At 37.8% G+C, this 21,457-nt stretch overlaps 1 long non-coding RNA gene across 1 annotated transcript in view; it reads right to left on the bottom strand.

The window, feature by feature from the left end:
* LOC139076461 (uncharacterized) overlaps positions 1–21,457 on the bottom strand; it is a 53,722-nt gene that overhangs the window by 532 nt on the left and 31,733 nt on the right. Inside the window, exons 3-4 of the long non-coding RNA XR_011528092.1 lie at positions 10,136–10,385; positions 8,815–8,886 (exon numbers count right to left, since the gene is read on the bottom strand). This is a non-coding gene — a long non-coding RNA (uncharacterized lncRNA). The remainder of the gene's footprint in view (positions 1–8,814; positions 8,887–10,135; positions 10,386–21,457) is intronic.

Raw genomic sequence — 21,457 nt, 5'->3', positions numbered from 1 at the left:
CATTCTATTTGCAAAATGTGCTAGAGAAGAGGAATTAATCGAAAAAATAATCTGAGAATCTCAACTTGACATACAACAAATTTAAAACTCTACTTTTACACCTGCCCAACAAGGAGATGTTCTCCAGGAGAAGCCAGAGCCAGCTCTAAACCCACAAAGTGAATGCTCAATCAGTCCGCTGTCTAGAGCAGGGCCAATAATAAATTTTAATTTCCATAACCAATTTTTGGGGAAACATGATTTTTTTGCCTCATTTTTCTGGATAAGTGCCTCAAGTCTCCATTCTGGTTTGCCTTTGCAGACCTGAAATATTGGAGGGTGAGGAGGCAGCCCTAAAAAGGTATGTGTATTACATCTGAAGGTGGCTGAACTTATTGGCAGTGGGTTTTATTCTTCTGGAGAGTTAGAAAATGTTTACTCTTCTTCGTTTTTTATTTCAACTCTAGTTAAAGAAATAGGAAAAATAGCTTATCGATCAGTTGTTGCTGAATATCATCATAGGCTGAACATATCAAGCAGAATGATTAAAATCCTCCTCTCCTCTATTTGGCCCTGATTTCTTTGTTTAGACGGACTCCTTTGATGATATCTACTAGTTTTCTTACTGAAAGAAGAGTCAGTTCTTCAAGAAATATGCTGGATTCTTTTGGGGGAGATTTGCTTTTTGGTCTTTTCTATAACTCGCAATGTAATGTCTTAAATGTATTATCAAAGCATCCATTTATTTGCAAACTGTGGCCACTCATTGACACACAATCCCACGCTTAGTTGCCTCTTAACATTATTTGAATAATTTGTATTGCTCCCAAGCAATACAAAATTAATCCCATAAAAAAAGTTTTCACAAATAATGAAAAAAATGACTTCTCCGTTGCGTCAGCTTCAATGTTGATGACTATCTATACCTGTGAAGACTCCCCAGCTGCCTAGGCAAGATCAAGAAAACTTTCCTTGTAGCCTTCACCTGGGAACACCTTTTTCTCATCACTGGATTCCAGGGACAGGGATTTTTCCTAAGCTATCTGCCCATTTTATTCTCTCCACCACGTGAGAAGATGGAGGGACCTGATTATTAGATCTGGGAAAAGTAACAGGCTTGCTCAGCTTGGTTCCATCAACATTCTACCAATTGTGAGCCTCAGACTTAGAGGGAGCAGACTCTCCTCAGCTCCTCCAGATGCTCCATCCCATAGGAAGGGGGAGGCCTACTCTGGCTCAGTGTGCTGTGATTGGATGGCTGAGTCTGCTTAACTCTCTTAGCTAATTTGTTTGGCTAACCGACCTAAAGCCACCTCCTCCAGGCCTCTATCAATAACAAAGAGATATTTTAGCCCCTACTTGCCATGCTTAGATTTACATCTCCATTTGTTCAGGTGGAGATGAGGATTCTACTTTAGAAGGGCCCCTTCAAAGAACTTCCCCAGCATCACCTACAGCCCCTAGTTGCATCTGCACGTGGGACCACCGCAGCACTTGTCCATCTCTCACACGTGGTACTCCCTGTCTTCTGCATCATATCACAAGCAGCCAGACTCCAGGATCAGCCAGCTGCCCTCACTTGTTCCCAAGAAAAACTTGGGCATGTTTCAATTTCCCTAAATTTGTTTCCTTCTCCATAAAATGAGGAATATAATCTCTTACTCAGTTATCATATAGGTTAAGTAAATTAATTTATATAAAACACTTAGCATCAGGCCCAATGTATAAGAAGCACTACATAAATATTTATTATCATTGTTATGCTCTGAATATATATTTATAATATAAAATATTCTCAGAATATTTTATTTTATGTTATGTATAATATATAAATTAATATAATTATTAATATATAATCAATATATGTTAATTATATATTAATTAATATAATTAATTAGTACATAATTAACATATTATATAACATAAATATATATGACATAAGTATAATATTTGTTACGTTCTGAATATATATATGCAATACAAAATATTCTCAGAATATTTTATTCCTGGATGTAGCCATGTTACTAAGTTCTGACTAATGAGATATAGATAGAAATATTTTACTGCATTTTCAGAATATCTCTTTAAAAGGGAAGAACAGGCCTTCTTGGTCCCATCCTAGATTTTACCACCTGGAGTATGGATATGATTACCAGAGATTTAGCGGTGATTTGGATTTTGAAGACGAACCCCCCTTAGAGATAGCAAAATAGCAGACTGGGAAGAGCTTGGGCATCTGAGGATTGTGAAGGCTCCAGAATAAGTCCTGGACTGCCTACTTCCGGATAGCTTTTATGTGAGAGATGTAGCCCTCTGCTCTTCCAAAGCACTGTTATTTTTGAGTTTCCTGTTTGTGGCAGACACTCTGCGCGCACCTCCCCATATTCTCAGCTCATCTTTGAGTCCACCTACAATCGTTGTAGATAGTGTCCCACCCAAGAGCCTGTGTCTCCCTGCTTCTCTGTCTGAGGCTTTTCTCTGGCCCCATGGAAACTTAGCAGGCCGCAGACACAACTCAGTGCTATGGAGCAGTTCCTCCCCTGCAGGCAAGCTTCCACTAATGAGCAACAGTTCTTGCCCTTCCAGGGGACAATTCTGAGACTGTTTCTCTTGGTTTCTTGGAGGCTTCCAGTAGAATTGAGCACCAGGTGCCCAAAGAGGTAAATCGTTCTTTAACATACACTCTATTGTCATTTCTCTCTTCCCTGTCTGACTCTCCTTACCAACTCACTTATGCTTCCTAGAATCACAAAAGTCCTGGTCTCTGAGTCAGGTCTTGAAGGAAGCTAGCTAAGACACTGTGGCTTACAGCCTAACCAAGTTCAGCTACTTACAGCTTGGCCAAGAATAGCTCAGATTTGGCTGAATGCAAGAATCTCAGCTAAGAAACAATTAGAAACGGATGCAAACAAATTTGCAAATGATACAAATGTTTGGTTATTACAAGCTCAACCTAAGAGCCAGAGGGAATAGATGATGTGCATGGAAGACTAACATCATGCTTGATTAAGTCTGATCTTAGTCCCTGACCAGTTCTTGACAATATATAACCAAGGCCGAATGGAGCAGTCTAAATGACCCTCTCTCTTCTTCTGTAGGAACCATCACATCTCCTCAAATGGGTTCAAATCATTCCCACTCAAACCACATGGGCAAGAATAACATTTTTATTTGCCTACCAAGCAGAAATGGGAACTATGACTCTCAGTATGGCCTAAAGGGATATTCTACACAAGAGCAATATTCAGATAGAAACCGAGGACAATTATGCAGATTTTTCGAATAAATGAAACTTTAATTCACTGATTTTATGGTGAAACATTATAGTACATTTCAATAATCAAACTCTCATTCTCAATAATAAATTTTCCTTAACATTGACTCACTTTTTTATATCCTGGCTGGTAGTTTTGATGTAGGCAAAAGCTCTTCTAAGAAAAATGCTGTTATGAATACAGTGATTCATCGGAACATCATTCTAAGAATTAGTTCTTTCAAAATTGGGTCTTTCAAGGAAATGTATGTTTTCAAAATAATTGTCCTTGGATCACTAAATCTGGGTATGTAGCATCCTCCCTGCCACAAGGCTGAAAGATTTTAATGTTGTGGAAGGAACTGGTGACAGTGGTAAAGTTAATAGGATCCTACTTAAGAAATAACTGGACATTCCTCTTGTTTTATGAGGCAATAATTTTACTCCCGAGTGAATAAAGACTGGAAAAAAATGGATCACTGCCAAAGATATAACCTACATCAAGTAGTGCCATTACATTTCTCTTAACTGCCTCCTGGAGGTCATATGGCTGCTTACAGGGGAAGCTTTTCTGATAACTTTTTCTGAAAAATCACATTAAACAAATACCAGCCTAATAATGCAAAGATGTAGTGCTCAGCGTTCCATAGATGACTTATGGAGGTGACTTTCGAGCTTCCAAAATTCATTTCCCTCATTATTACCATACTGTATCATTGCCTCTTATGTAAATAACCCAGGAAACATTTAAGTCAAGTGTACCATTGTTTGTTGACACCAATGTGGGAAATCTTATTGGAGTCTCAGGATTCTTGGCCTGAAGAGCGAAAAGTCTCCACTGAAAAGAAGGGGATTACTGTGCGTGTGTTCTGTGTTGCTCAAAATAAATAAGCATTGAAAAGAAAGTATTTCAAAAGGCAACGAATCAAGTGTATTAGCAAATACATTTCCTACCCAAAAGCAAATCCTAAAAGAATCCTCCTTGAAAATCAGCTATTGGATTTGTTTCTGCTTATCTGACTGAAAACAGTTAACCTGCCCACATAAAAAATAATATGTTCATAATACCAAAACAGCCCTTACAAAAGGATACAATAAAGTGACAGGATCTAATAAAGTCAGCGGCCGAGTCAGTTTCCAAAAATCATCTTTAGTGTCCTTCATTAACAAGCTGTACCTCAGAAACCTCCCCATGTCACTTCGTAGCTTTCTGATTTAATTTGTTGACCATGAACGCAGAAAGATTGGCACCAAATTTCTGAAGTAACAGAAAATTCCATCACTAAAGGAAGTTTACCTTATATGTAGGTAGCCCATTATACTCAGAATAGAGAAATCAACTCATTTGAACCAGGCTATATCGGGAATTAAAATAACTGCTAAAAATTTTCAATATGCATTAATTTTGCCCACAAGGATATTCTACGGATAATTGTGAGTTTCTAATTATAGTGCTGTGCTTTGAATTTCCTGATTGACATAAATTTAAAATCATATCACAGTTTTAACTCATTTGCCCTATTAAATACATTGGGGGTTGACATTATTATCCTCCTACATGTCTAAATACTTAGTGCAGCTGAAAGGTTAAGTAACTTCACTACCAACACATGATGAACTCTTGTTTCATTCAAGCCCATTCTCCTTCCGCAACTTGGAGAATGAATTTCACTCTCTTCTGTGTAGCAATTCTGTCTCCATTGCCCATCCTCAATCTGGACTCAGTGAGGACCCTGGTCCATGTCTATACTGCTATATTGAAGAAGAATCCGAGCATTTCTTGGAAACTCATAGAGGATGCTTCCAGAGAATCCAGGAAACCTTATTTCGCTCAGCCTATGTCACTCTCCATTTTGTAGCAGGGAAGTTCCCTAACACTGTACTGAGGACACCCATCCTTTTTCTGCTCTCCCTCCACCCCAACACTTCCATTACTACTGTAAAGTCATAAAGACACACAAAACTAGGCCAAACAAAAAAGGTGATGGCACAGAACTAGGCCAAACCAGGAAGGTGTTGGCATCATCTTTGGGATGCTCTTACCTCTTCTTCTGCTGCCCTTACTTTCCCAACAAACACTAAACCTCCTTTTCTTTCTCTTACACCAAAAGGCACCCAATCCTGTTCCCAAATCTTCTTGCCACCTGTGTTTATTAAATGGATCCAGTGAGTTCATGAAACCAAGATGGGTAGGACAGGATCGGTGGCTTCCCGATAGAGCCCTATGCCCTTTCACACATGGGAAAAGGAAGGTGCGATGGTTAATTTTACATGTCAACTTGTGGGCTATGGTGTTCATTTGTTTGGTCAAACACTCGTCTAGATGATAACTGTGAAGAGGTTTTGTTGATGTGATTAACATCTGTAATCAGTTGCTTTAGGTAAAAGAGAATACCTTTAATAATATGGATGAGACTCACCCAATTGGTTGAAAGCCTTATGAGCAAAAACTAGATTTCCTTGTGAAGAAGGAGTTCTGCCTCAAGACTGTAACATAGAAATCCTGCCTGAGGTTTTAGCCTGAGACCCATCCTGCAGATTTCGGATTCAAGGCCTCAACATCAACTCTTACCTGAGTTTCTAGTCTGCTGGCCTGCCCCAAACTTGCCAGCTGCCACAATCAGGTGAGCCAATTCCCCATTCTTTAAAATAAGTCTCTTTACCTGTATATGTGTGCATGTATATATACACATACTTTTGGTCCTATTCTCTATTGGCTCTATTGGTTCTATTTCTCTAGAGAACTCTGATTGATACAGAAGACAACTAACATCTCTGGAGCATCTACTCTGTGTCAGGAACCGTGTTCATCAAATGAGTTAATATATACATTAACTCATTTGTGGAGGTAAAACTTTCCATAACCAATCATGCGAAAGAGTCTGATAAGTATTTTTCAGTTGTTGCTCACAATGGATTATTCCAAACATCCCTAAGTCATCTCCCACCCTCCTCACTAAAGCTGCAGGATTTGATGACCGATCATAAATGCCACTTCTGCCCTGGGGGAAGAGTTTAAGCATGGCAGCAGGCAAATGAATGAACACAAGCCCACAAAAACTTGAGGCCTACTATAAAAATGAAAAAGGAAACCCTCTGATAGTCCTCCATAAAACACAATATTCGAGAATGAAACATAAAAAGTAAACACCGTGTACTGCTAAATATTTAAAAAGATAAAAAACTGCTTCACAGACTCCATTTTAGGATATGTAATTTTATACTTTCTAGAGGGAAAAAAATAAGAATAATGTAAAATGCTATATAAAAAAGGAGGCACTTTGCAATTTATGTATTCTCTGAGGTCAATCCCCATAATTTCCAAGAAAAGAAAGAATCTCAGTGCCTAGTTAGAGAAGAAACTAAAGAGGTGCAGTGGTTTACATGCCATTATATATGTGCCTGAAGCGTAAAGCACATTTTAGTTTATTCCAGGGAGAATAGAGCCTGCCTGAAGGATGCAGATGAAAGATTCTAAAATCAACAGCATAATTGGGATATGTTTTGATGAATTTTTCCCAATGAGATGGAGACACATTTTACCTAACAGAGGCTATTTGCCGCCAAGCAGTGCCCCCTTAGCATTTTCTTCCTAAGTATAAGACAGCGCCCAGCAACAAACAAAATAATACCAACAACCACAACAAAATAATAACAGTAATAATAATAACACCTACCCTTTATGGAGGGATTGTTTTGTGGACTCTATTTCATTGTTTTAAAAAATTTCTACAAAGCAATAAAATATAAACTCCAATAAAGTAGTGGGGAAGGGATATTAAAAACGCATAAAGAGAGTACAATGGCCAATAGAATTAGAAAAAATGTTCAACCTTGCTAATAAATACAGTAATGTGAATGAAGACAAGACTCCATTTCCATTGTATTTGTTTGTTAATGAAAATATCCAGTGTGGATGAGGGGGCCAGAAACAGGTGCTTTCAACTATCACTGAGTATCAGAAACTGGTAAGATCTCTCTGGAGGACAATTTGATAACTGGGATCAAAGGCTTCATAACACAAATATCCTTTGATCCAGAATTCCCTTTTCTTGAAACTGATTCCCAGGAATGATAAACATGTGTACAAAGACTTACAGATAAGGATATTTATCACAGTGTCTATAAGTGAAAATATGAACATAAATTAACACATCAAATAGGTATTCAGTTTAATTCTGGCACATGCATCCGATGCAATACTTCCAGGCCAAAACAATGTGCTTTAGTAAAATATTTAGCAGTACAGAAAAATATTAAAACATTTTCAAGCAACGAAACAAATTTTAAAATATATGTTATTCTGATAAATTTGTCCTTGCACAGCACACTTAGCTTTCTCTGGGCCTCTATTTCATTACCTTTGAAACGTGAAAGTTGGACTGAATAATAGCTGGTATCTCTTTCCCATCTCTAGTTCTAAGATTCGAAAGGTTTTAGTTTTGACCTGGAAAGTCTTCCCCTACATTTAAGAGAGAGCCAGTAGTGTCTGTCGCTTTCAACTCCAAATCACACCTATAATTACTCCAATTACTCCGTCAATAGATGCGGCTAATTCTAATTGTGCAAATTTCACTCCAGGTGAGAACCAGTTTGAACAGGTGGGAATAGGCACCACCATCCTTCGAGCTATACCATGAAAGCAAATTTTTCTCTTCAAAAAAGTTGGTACCATTTCACAAACGGTACTGATGCTCCTATTTAAGCTTAATTATTAGTCAATCACATCACTATGCAGATAACTTGAAAGAGCTTGTATCAGCCAGGGTTCCCCAGAAACACTGACTAGTTAGTGAGAGAGGAAGAGAATGAAATTGGCTTACGTGTTCGGGCAAGCAAGTCCAAAACGGGTGGGGCGGACCAGCAGGCTAGAAACTCTACGACAGGAGCTGATGCAGTCCTTTTTGAAGATTGGCCCTGAGCCAATCTTCCCCTTTTTTAATTTTTTTCCTGCCCAAAGCCCCAGTACATAGCTGTATAAGTCATTCTAGTTCTTCCATGTGGGAAGCCACCACAGCATGGCTTGATTAGCAGTGTGTAAGTCTATGCCCAGGATCGGAACTGGTGAATCCTGGCCTGCCAAAGCAGAACATGTGAACTTAACCACCTGGCCATGGGGCTGGCACCTGATGTTGCAGTCTTGAGGCAGAATTTCTTCCTCCTCCAGGAAACCTGTTTTTGCTCTTAAGGACTTTCAACTGATTATGTGAGGTCCACCCACATTATCTAGGGTAATCTCCTTCACTTAAAGTCAACTGATTGTAGATGCTAACCACATCTACAAAATACCTTCACAGTAACACCTAGATGTGTGTTTGATTAAATAACTGGGAGCCATAGCCTACCCAAGTGAACATATAAAACTATCCATCACAGAGCTCATGTTTTTCCTTCTGACATCAGGCTACGATCCTTCTTAAAAAAATTAAAATTTTGCTTGGACTTGCAAGAAAGCAAGAATTGGAGAGAAGTAGAAAGAGGAGCAATTTTGGAAAAGAAGTACAAAACAGCTTCGAGCCTTAGCACAGATCTGGACCCAGACTCTCAAGATCTGGCATCAGAAATCTCTCTCCATTTCTCACCTTTGATGTCCTTATGTAAGCTCTCCTGTCTGGCAGTTTCCTTGTGACTGGTGGCTGATTAGCAAAATTACTCTGTAAGGAGGCAGAGAAGGGAGACTGGTGAGGAGATCTAAACAGATAAACGTGCATAAGTGGAGCCTTTTCTTTGCTTGTGTCTAGAGCCATTTTGCAGGGCCTGGAAGCTGTTCCCCCCTCTGTTTTAATCACCAATGATGAGCCTTTGTCTAAAGAGCACTGCCCTGGTTGTGGCATATCAGGCCCATTTATTTGCTCTAGCTTTTCCTTGCTTTGCTGAATCCATGTACTCAAGTATTTGAACCAATGTGTTTAGTCTAGGAAGCCATAATTTGAGAAGGATGTACATAGTTAAAAATGCAGGTTATAACAATGAGAGTGGTCTGAATTCTTGGAAATGTGTCTTATTAAGACAACTGCTGTCACTTATCTCTGTGGTTTTTCTGATGGGAGGTTATTCAACTTTCAAAATTCTCATGCTGTAGTGTGGTTATCTTGGTACTAGGTGAAAGATATTTGTAACAATCATGATCATACTGTGCAAACCAAAAGACATAAGCCCTCATATTTTTTACTGACACCTCAAAAAGAGGCTCTCTGCTTGAACTGTGAAGTTAATCATTGAATGTCTTTCCCTTAAAAAAAAAAAAAATATATATATATATTTATACACATACATACATATGAAATGGCTTACCTTAAGTAAACACTAAACAACCAACAAAAAATAAAGTCAGAGGATCCTAGATTTGATCATTTCCTCACTATTTCCTACCTGTCTTAGAATTCTTGGATTGGAGCCTAAGGTATCCCTCAGTGTTTTATCCTTAATCTCTATCCTTGCTCAGCACCAGTACCCCTCAGCTCCTTATCTCTCCATTGGTGAATTATGTCTCCACAGCCATATCTAGCCTTTGTTACCTGCCTGGTCTGTGCAAAATAATCAAAGAAGGATTTATTTTGCCTTTTCATGAAATCATATAAATTTTCATTTGGCCAGTCTCTTAAAGATCTCCTAATCCAAGTACTTATTTTATGGTTGATAAAACTTGGCCTAGAGTGGTCAGGGAATTCGGCCACGGGCACACAGGTAGCTAGAGGTGGGACAGAGAGTAGGACAATCCATGATGGGAAAGAAAGTTATACACAGCTCAAGCTAAAAGTACTCAGTAACTGATGGGAGGGGAAACTGAAAACAGTGAAGAGGAAAGTTTTGTCACGCTGGTGAGGGGAAACCAATGCCAGCAGCACTGTGGTTGTCATTCCACTGCGTGACCCTATCCGTTTCTTGTTTCCTTCCAGGCACCTGTAGGATTGTGGTTCTTGCTTTCCCTGTTGTTGGGTGGAGCCGTGCAACTGGTTCTCTCCATTGAGTTGGGAGTGAAAGTGACATGTAGCTTGTCACCTGGGCCCACGACTGAGCACTATGGGTCAGGATACTTGTTCCTCCCATTGATTTTTCACTGAGTTGGAAGTGACATGGAGCCCCTCAACCTGAGTTTCTGAGGAGGACCATGGAGACATGGAGTAAAAGTCTCAGTTGACCCTTGTTGGATCTGTAGGGTAAAAAGAAACAAGTCTTTGTTATTTTAAATATTGCTATTTGGAGAATTTCTGCTAATTTTATTACAACTTAACCTTTCATGACCAATACAGTCATCACACTGCTGCATAGTTATTTGACCTCGCTTCTTACCTGACATCTGCAAAGAAAGGAAGTAGGAAAAATACGAGTAGAGTTAGAGTCAATGTAACTTCTGGATCTGAATTAGAATCCTTTCGCTCACTGTGTGTGGCCTTAAGAAAGTTAACCTCTGGGCCTCAGTTTTCTATAAAGTAGGGATAATAGTATCATTTGAAAGGGTCCTTGTGAAGATTAAATGAGCTAAGATACAGCAACATGCCATAATATCCTGAAATTTTTGAGGCACTCAACTGCTATTTCCTACTATTACCATTGGAAACTGGGTCAGGCCATTTCTCTCTCCATAACACCACCTTACCTCGCATTCCCTATCTTACGGCTTCTGCTTTTTTTCTGAATGTGTAACAGACAGGGAAGAAATAGCATCATACTGCTAAGGCAGTTAATGCAACACCACAACTCTGGCTCCCAAGCTGGACAAATCCTTCAGCAATCAGTCAACTCAGCTCTTCAACTTTCCTCTTCCCTTACCTACTTAAATTGTAGAGCTGAACTATACGTAATTCCAGTTACATATTAAAATCATTAGGTTAACAAATATTAAATGGTATTACGAATGGCTTGAGGTAGGCTAGTAGGAGGGTAACCAAGAAGATTTCATTAGAAAATGTTTTTCCAAGGAGTGAATTTTCCTTTATATAGAAGAATGCAGTTTTGAAGATGGGGACACAGGAGCCTCCTGAGCTCCCCTCTTCTCAAATCAGGAACAAGACAAGGATGTCCAGTCTCACCGCTTTCATTCATAATAGTGCTGGAAGTCCTAGCCAGAGTAAATAGGCAAGATAAAGGAATAAAAGGCATCCAAGTCAGGAAATAAGAAGTAAAACTGTCTCTGTTTGCAGATGACATGATATTATATATATAAAACCCTAAAGACCCACAAAAAACTATTAGAACTAATACATGATTTCGGTAAACTTGTAGCATGTTAGATCAAGCTACAAAAATCAGTTGCATTTCTATACACCAACAACAAACTGCCAGAAAAATAAATTAAGAAAACAATCCCATCAAAAAGAACAAAATCTTTAGGAATAAATTAACCAAGAAGGAGAAAGATCTGTATACTGAAAACTATAAGATATTGATATAAGAAATTGAAGAGGACACAAATAAATGGAAAAATATTCTATGTTCATGGATTGAAAGAGTTAATATTGTTTACACGTCCTTACAATCCAAGACAATCTACAGATTCAGTGCAATCCTTATCAAAATTCCTATGGCATTTTCCACAGAAAGAGAAAAAAATAATCCTAAAGTTTGTATGGAACCACAAAAGACCCTGAATAACCAAAGCAGTCTTAAGAAAAAAGAGCAAAGCTGGAGGCATCACACTTCTTGATTTCAAACCATATTACAAAGATATATTAATGAAAACACTATGGTAATGCCATAAAAACAGACACACAGGTCCATGGAACAGAATAGAAAGACCAGAAATAAACCCATGCACATATGGTCAATTGATTTTTGACAAAGGAGCCAAGAATATACAATAAGAAAAAGATGTATCTTCAATAAATGATGTTGGTAGACACATGCAAAAGAATGAAACTGGGCCACTATCTTACCCGAAATAAAAATAAAAAATCAACTCAAAATAGATTAAATACTTGAACGTAAGACCTGAAACTGTGGAACTCCTAAAAGAATATATAGGGATAAGCAACTTGAAATTAGTCTTGGCAATGACTTTTTGTATTTGACACCAAAAGCAAAGGCAACAAAAGCAAAAATAAACAAGTAGGACTGCATCAAACTAAAAAGCTTCTGCACAGCAAAAGAACCCATCAATAAAATGAAAAGACAACTGACAGTATAGGAAAAATATTAGCAAACCACATATCTGATAAGAGGTTTATATCCCAAATACACAGGAAATTCATACAACTCAATAGCACAAAACCAAATAATCCAATTAAAAAATGTGCAAAGGTCTTGAACAGAGATTTTCCCCAAAAAGATATACAAATGACCAATAGGTACATGAAAAGGTGCCCAACATCACTAATCATCAGGGAAATGCAAATCAAAACCATAGTGAGATATCCCCCCCCCCATCTGTTAGGATGGCTCTTATCAAAAAGACAAGAAAAACAAGTGTTGGCAAGCATGTGGAGAAAACGGAACCCTTATGTACTGTTGGTTGGAATGCAAACTGGTGCAGCCACGATGGAAAAGAGTATGGAGGTTCTTCAGGAAATTAAAAATAGAAATACCCTATGATACAGCAATTCCACTTCTGGGCATATAGTCAAAACAAATGAAATCATTATTTCAAAGAGATATCTGCACTCCCAAGTTCATAGCAGCATTATCCATAATAGCCGAGGTATGAAAGTAATCTGCGTAATTCAATGGATGAATGAATAAAGAAAATGTGACATATAAAATGGAACATTATTCAGCCTTAAAAAAGGAGGAAAGCCTATCATTTTCAACGAGGTGAATGAACCTGGAAGGCATTACGCTAAGTGAAATAAGCCAGACAGAGAAAGACAAATACCACATGGCATCACTTACATGTGGAATCTACAAAAAAAAAAAAAGGAGAGAATAGAAAAGTGGTTTCCGGGGCATTGGGGGTGGGGGCATTGAGGAACTAAGGAGAGGTTGGTAAAAGGGTACAAACTTTCAGTTGTAAGATGAATAATTCTGAGTATCTAATGTATAACATGGTGACTATAGTTGATAACACTGCTTTGTGCAATGGAAATTTGCAGAGAGAGTAACTTAAATGTTCTCACCAAAAAGAAAAAGATACAAAAATGTTTTGTTTGATCTACCTAAATATTATGTTAAATCTCTATTCTTAGAAAAATACCAAAATAGTTTAAAGTGGCACAGGAAACATCTGAAACATAAATTAGAAGAAGCTAAGGAATATGCGTAAAATGAGAAAAATGTCTTGTTTTTTATTGTGTAAGTTTCCCATGACATTTCCTGAAAACCATATGCTGAATAAATGAATAAATGAAAAAGAAGAAACTTTATTATAAAGAATTCCATGCCCAATAAAAGCAAAGCCAGATATTTGTATTAAAAAAATACAATTTGGATAAGATTTTACCAAAAATTTAATTTAAACAGAGATAAGTTGATAGAGATAAAAGAAGTAGATTTTCTCCAGAAAGGAAAGATTGACAGAGAAGATTCCCAGTTAATAAACATGGCCACCTAGAAAGGAGAATGGGCTCAGGTGATCAACTTGATGATGCAACAGAAACCATGGAATTGACCTTCTTGAGATGTTAATAGTTTAAATTGCCTTGCAAGTGATTACTAAAACTATTTCAGCCCACTCACTTCTCTGGGCCCCAGAGTCTCCATTGACTGGTCTTGCTCCTATTGACCTGATGAAAATATAGCATCTTCTTACAGTAACTATTGAGTCCCTCCCATCAACAGTTTCCTCTGGGCAGACTGTCTCAGGTTTTCTAAGTTCATGCCCATCTCTCATTAGGTCCTCCCTGAATTATTTAGGTGCTGGACTCAACGTTTATTTCTATGGACAATTTAGATCATACCTTCACACATTTGATGTTTCCAAACTGGATTGTATTAAATCAGTTTCGCACCACCTCTCTTTAATTTCTGTTCATTCAAAGGAAAGGGCAATGTTTAACATGATTTAAAGTAGACTGAGAGTTGGAGTGACTAAGTGGCCAATTAATAGGAGGTCACATAAAACATTTCCTTCAACAGAGCAAAATTTCTCTAGAATGAACTATTTCTCCCTGTTCCCCCTGGTAAAATAGATAGGAAAATTAAGGTAGAACGGGGCACACAAAACATTTCATTTATTCATGCTCTGACAAAGGTTGTCAGGAGGTACAACCTGTCTGCAAAACCTAGGGAGACCTCATGCCTTCAAAATGATTGTAGTTATTTCATACATACACAAATTCTTCTCTTAATTCTTTCATACATACACAAATTCTTCTCCTTATGCTTTTATCCTCTGACACATAAACTCGCCTAAATTTCTCCCTACTTCTCCCCACACAGACTCTCCCCCTACCGTTGGATGTTACTCCACTTCAACTATTCACTTTATTTGCACAACACCTTAGTGCAATGCCGTGAGCACCAGGAGACTGAACCATAGTTCAGCTCAGCTAGGATTTCAGCTTCACTTGGTTGTACTTCAAATGTGTGCTTTTCTTTCTGCAATTGCAAGAATACAAATATCCTATAACGTTTTCTTCTCCTTATTACATCTGTTCCTTCACAAGTGCCAATTGACCAGGACACTTTACCTAAAGTTTACTCACTTAGCTCAGCTTATTTCTACCAGCTATGCTTAACCGTTTCTGCTCACCTAACACAATAGCTTTCCTTGTTTCATTCATATTGATGTACAACACTTACAAACATAGCAATAACACAGTATCTCCTAAATAAAATACTGTTCTGGAAATGTTAACGGTGCTCTGGGAGGAGAAAGGGATGGTCGTTTGGTTTTTAAAAAGTTTGGAAAGTGTTAGGCTAAGATTTTTAAATATCTTTATGACCAGTCTTTTCAGAGTCTTGAAGCTGTAATGTGCACTGTAAAACTCCTAAAATGGGATACGGAATGTATCATTCCATATACTATATGACCATGGTTCTTTTTCCTAACTTTAGTTTACTGTCATTGAAGAATTGCATATGGAAAAGAAAGTTCTAAGTTCATCAGCAGTTAATTCAGGATTACTAAGTAACACTCCCTAAAATAGCTCTACTAATGACTCATATGACAGTCTTTTTGCTACAGTTATTATATTTATTTATATTATGTTTTATACTAAAAGTGATTATGACTTCAAAAAATATTTTAAATACCATAAAAAATAAAGTAAGTGAAAAGAGAGACATCAGAGTGAAAAAAATAATGAGAAGAATGTTAAAATAAAGCCAGAGTAAAAAATATAGAGAAAGATATAAAAATGTCTTCTGGAAAATCCTTAAAAAAAAGCTAATGCTTGTCAACATTGCCTCTGAGCTTACTAACAGTGAAAATCAAAAATGCAAAAGCAATCATTTATAAGATTTGTAATGTCCACAGGATCAAAACATAGCAACTGCTTTGGAGAAACGTAGCATTTCCTGTGTCCTATGGACTGAAAAATTTTCTCTTCTGTACCTTCATAGAGGAGACAGTGTGTGATTCAGCATGGTGGATCCCAAATGCAGCTGCATATTAAAAACCACCTGGGAAGGTTTGTAACATAAATCTTCCCAGTTCCCACCACAGAGTTACTGAATTAATATATAGATTTTTTTTACTGAGGAAGATTCGCCCTGAGCTAACACCTGTGCCAATCTTCCCCTATTTTGTATATGGGACACCACCACAGCATGGCCACTGACAAGAGGTATAGATATGCACCCAAGACCCACAACTGGGCTGCCAGAGTGGAGCATGCTGAACTTAACCACCAGGCCACAGGGCTGGCCCCTAAGTTAATTTTAATTTTGTGAGGAAGATTGTCCCTGAGCTAACATTTGTTGCCAATCTTCCTCTTTTTGCCGGAGGAAGATTGTCACTGAGCTAACATCTGTGCCAATCTTCCTCTATTTTATGTGGGATGCTGCCACAGTGTGGCTTGCCCAGCAGTGCTAGGTCCACGCCCAGGATCTGAACCCATGAACCCCGGGCTGCCGAAGCGGAGCATGCAAACTTAACCACTACACCACCAGGCAGGCCCCTGAATTAATATTTTTAATAAGGCCTCTAGGTAATTCTTCAGCCAATCTGGAAGATCAGAAATCAGGAATTCTTATTTTCGTAGATAATATTCTTAACAACGTTCTTGTTAAAGCTGTTTGAGCAGTTGCTTTAGCCAAAGATTTTACCTTCACAAAGAAAGATATACTTGGTCAATTACTTAAAGATATTCCTTTAATGTATTTTCAATTGTCTCCCTGTTCAACTGCAGAGGAAATTCCTATAAATAAAAATTATATTTGAGCCCCACTTCTCTGAAAGCCTGTGATTCTGTTACCCAATTGAAGTATTCAACAAAGTCAGTGAAAATTTATTTGGAAAACACTCAGCTATAATAAAACACAACTTAAAAGCAAAAACTTTCATTTATAAGCATACTCTTCTCTCTAACTCAAAACCATCAACATTAATTGGCGACAGAATTCTCCACTTCTGAAAGCTATATAAACAAACACAGATGTCAGACAAGAAACAAATTGATAGGATACACAAAATTATCTCAGTTGCCATACAAGGTGACACTGAATATATTAAACAAAAGTTGGAAAGAAAATTTAATTTACAAATCTCATAAGAATATTGGTTTCATATTATAACAGTTAGTTCTTATACTATGAATTTTCCCTCAAGGAGAGAACACCAATGGAGAATAAACTCTAGAAATTTTCACACTCTGGTACAAAACAATAAAACAGATCAGAAATTATCTAATCAATGTTGGGAGAAATATCAAAATAAAAGCCCAGATTTGCATTCCTTCTGCGGCTGCTTACAATTGCTTAGTTTTGAAAGAAGAGGAGTTGAGGTTTTTAAGGATGTGCTCAACAGACAGGGGTAAGACAAGGATGATGTCAAAGAGTGACAAGAGTTCTATCAGTTTGGGGTCAGAAGGGCTTGTCACCATAAATTGCTGCTGTTTACTGAAAATGCTAAGGACCACAAGGACATTGTTTTTCTTAGTTATCTCAGGTCCAAAAAGAGCAAAGAAAAGAAAAGCCAACAATGGTGAAAGTGACAGGAAAATAAAATGTGGCTCAATAAAAGGAAGGACTCTATGACAATCAGAGGCAAAAGTGAGTTATCCAACACTAGACAAGTTTATAAAGAAGTCCTCGGACCATCTGACTGGCACATTGTAGAGCAGTAGCTCTTAAACTCTAGAGTGTGTCTGAATCATTGAGAAAGCTTGATAAGACAGTTTGCTAGGCCATATTTCCAGAGCCTCTGATTTGGTAGGTCTGGAGGAAGGCCCTAGAATTTGCATTTCTAACAAATTCCCAAGTGATGCAAACTCTGTTGGTCCTGGACCATACTTGAAGAACCTCTGTTGCAGCATGTGGGTGACAAATTTGCACGCCTACAGGATCTTGACAAGGTTACTCATCTAGAGCTGATTGCTGCCCTGGGGGTACATAGGTTAAGTACTCTGGTTTCTCAATATAAATCAGAATTCCAAATTTTTATAAGAAATCTCTTGATTTTTAGTATTAGCAACTGATTTTTTTAAAAAAATATTTAAACACTGAGCAAGCTAAACCACACAAATCCATGAGCCTGATTAGGCCTGTGTACTCAGAGTTTGAAATCTCTGTTGTAAAGGGATTCCTGTATCAGGTGAAGAATTTTGTTTAAAAGACGTAGATTTAGAATGACTCTCTAAAACAAGGTGAAGTTCAAAGACCCAAGTTGCCAAAAATAAGTATAATGAAGTGTCAAATCGTAAAAAATATACCAACATTATCTTACATTTTTTTTCAGTTTACTAAGTGCTTTTATATATTACTTCATTTTTATCCTTAAACTCATAAAAGAGGTGAGGATTTTGCTGTCATCTCCATTTTCCAGATTAAGAACCCGAGACTCAGAGCGGTTGAATGTCCAGAAGTTTAAAACTCTATTATGAAATATTTGTACTATTTTCCTATAGCAATAGCTTGATGCTTTTAAAAGTTATTCACAGCCATTCTACTTAAACATTTGGGGAAACAACCCATTTAAAAGTCTAATAAAAGTAGATTGGGATTGGGATCTCTGTTGGCCCAAGAGCAGGTAGGTTGGGCAACCACCAAGGTAACCACCATTAACAAGAAGTAATTATGAAGTAGTGCTAAATGCAAAGTACTATACCATGCTTACTAAAACGAAATCTCCTGTGGAACTTAGAGAAAGTAGAAATGCCCAGGCCCTACTCCTGAGAACAGTCATGTGCCACATAACAATGTTTCGGCCAACGACAGACCGCGTATATGACGGTGGTCTCAGAATGTTAGTACCATATAGCCTAGGAGTGTAATAGACTGTACGTACCATTACATTTGTGTAAGCGTACCCTGTGATGTTCGCACAATGACAACATTGCCTAATGACGAATTTCTCAGAACGTATCCCCATTGTTAAGTGGTGCTTGACTGAATTCTGTTTTAGAAGGTCAGAGGTCAATGGGAAGGAATGATTTTCCACTATCACTTGTCATCAATGCTTAATTGTGCCCAAAGAGGTTGAACTTTGATACCAATTTTTTTACCCTATTCTTTCCTTTTATTCAAAAATGTGACTGTAAACAGGAAAACTAACTCGTTATAAGGATAGTCAAGGAAAAAAGTACTAAATTGTTCCAATGAATGAAAATCTATTTTCTTCTTCAAGATAGCCAGAAGAAAAGATGATCCAGTTCTTTTGATGAGACATTTTATGTTCAATAACTTTCATTTCAGGAACTTATTCTTTCCTGGCTAAAGCCTTTGGTCTGGAGCATCTGTCATCTATGTGTTCTTAATTCATGACCAATGGCATGCTGTCCTTTGTCTAGACCCTTTATGTCATATATCACACACCACAGGTCAACGTCTATGTGATTAGTGAAGTCTCTTAAGTATGATTTAAAAACAAACATAGAAAAGGAGAAAGGGCCATATTTTTCCAAAGAAAACATCCGGAGACAAATAAAAGTTTTCCAAGTACTTAAAGTTAAAACCATCCCAGAAATGCATGGTCGTTTGGCTATTTGATATAAATATGAGCACCCACATATCTAAATCTATTGCTAAAACATACCAGTCCAGCCTCCATTCTCTCCAGTCTCAATTCTCTCAATGGAATAATTGTCTCCTGCTCTCAACAAGGGGAAAGAGGAAAACCATAGGCTTTAGATCACACTTGCTAAGCCAAGTGACTTAAAGCACATCACTTAACTTCTCATGGCCTTAGATTCCTCCTTTGACTGAAGAAAAAAGTAAAAGCAAGAATAGTTATATTTATTTACTGGTAGTTCTATGATGAGTAAGTGGAAGAAATGGCATATATGAATGGGGATATCAGGGCTGCAGTAATTTTCCAATTTATTTTTATTTCCTTACTGTCTTCTCTTCTATGTCACCTGCCTTCACCATTTGCTTCTGGGTCTGGTTAGTGTAAATCCAGATTTCTCAACCTCAGCACTATGGACATTAGGACAAGATCATTCCTTGTTGTGGGAGCTATAATGTACAATGCAGGATGTTTCGTAGCATCTCCATTCTCTACTAATTAGGTGCCAGTAACAGCCCCCTGCACACAGCTGTGACAACCAAAAATGTCACCAGACATTGCCAAATACCCCTTGAAAGTGAGAGGGAATCACCCCCAGGTAAGAACCACCGGTGTATATACAGAGACGGCTGTGAGAAATAGACTCAACTTTTGCTTGCAACTCTGACCAGTCCTCTGAGGGGAAAGAAATAAGTGAGCAGCCTTAAATTTATCTATCTTTAAGTCTTACTGTTAGAGAATATCAAGTGGAATCATCAAAGTAATAGATGACTCTTTCACTAAGGTAGCATGTATTTGAAAAAGACAAAGACCAAAACTACAGAGCAAATCACATTTCTGAAATGCTTCCATCTTCAGGAAGACTTTAGATTATAACCCCATTAAAAAGGTAATCCCCTTCTCTCTCTCTTTTTCTCTCCCTCTTTCCCTGCCTTCCTGCCCCTCCCAGCCCCAACTACACTTTTGGCCTCAATAAATTAGGGTAATAAAAACAATACTAAAATATATAGTGTTATTGAGGACATTTCCAAGGTATGGTATTGGAGAGAGAGTATCTTGAATAAATAGATTGTTGTTTTAAACTGAATTCATGATACTATTAAGTTTTCAACCTCATAGTCTGGAGGGGAGCATTTCGAAGATAAACTATCTTGATATTTTCATTTCAAAGACAGGTAATAAGTGGAATACAACAATTTCCGGGGTACTCCAGACAGCATAATCTACTTTATGCAACCAGTCACCATTCCGAGGTTTCTCAAAAAGGTTTACTTTATAGTCAGTCTGAGAAACTGCAGGATTTGTGATGATGGCACTGCCTACATGGTAAAGATGGATTACCTGATTAATAAATTCAGAGAGTAGGGGATAAGAGGGGAGGACAAGGTGAAGCACAGAACTAAAATGAAAAGATAAGACAGGTAAGGAAAAACACAGTCAAGTGAGGAGGGAAGAAAAAAGGAGCAGACATAATGCTCCCTTTTCATGTGTTGAATATTTGGATACGCTATATTTCTGAGAAAATGTGATTGTAAAAATATGAAATATTTGCTTCTACCTAGAATATATTCCTCCTCTCTCTCATACATTATTTTATAGGTAACAAATGTCCTCAAAGATATATAACACTGATCTATTCTGACTCCCATTTATGAGACACGTGTCTTTTCAGAGCTAGCAACAGGAAGTGTCTCCCATGCAAAGGGAGCCTGATGTAATAGGAAGTGAGAAAGTGTTGCTATCACTCCTGTATGAATAAGAAAATTGAAGATTAAACAGGGTACTGCTTGTGCTCTGAAACTTGCGGTTAATTTAATCAGACCCTCTTGTGGTTCAGGATCTTAATAACAAAAAAGCAAGTTCCCTTGATAATTGATCTTACTCTTTTTTTAAGTTAGGAATTGCAGGCCTGAAAAACACAGAAGAAAATGCCCCTCAGAGGGGAAAAAGTAGTGTGTGCAAAGGTAGCAGCAGCACTTTGAGAATATTTAAGAGAGTCACAGAGTTTATGAGGATTGTGCAGCATCTTACGTTAGAAAATATGCATGTAATTCTCTGGTGTGAAAGACTTCAGGACCAGGAATGACAAGAGTTTCCTCCTAGCACTGGCCTTAGAGATAGAAAAGGTAGCTGTACAGTCAGTGCTGCTCAGTGTTCCAGCACAGGAGCAGTAAATAAGCAAG

The sequence above is a fragment of the Equus przewalskii genome, chromosome 16, assembly GCF_037783145.1.
Source record: "Equus przewalskii isolate Varuska chromosome 16, EquPr2, whole genome shotgun sequence".
Lineage (NCBI taxonomy): Eukaryota > Metazoa > Chordata > Mammalia > Perissodactyla > Equidae > Equus > Equus przewalskii.
The sequence above is the reverse complement of the archived record's forward strand: the minus strand, read 5'-3'. Positions and strand labels throughout refer to the sequence as shown.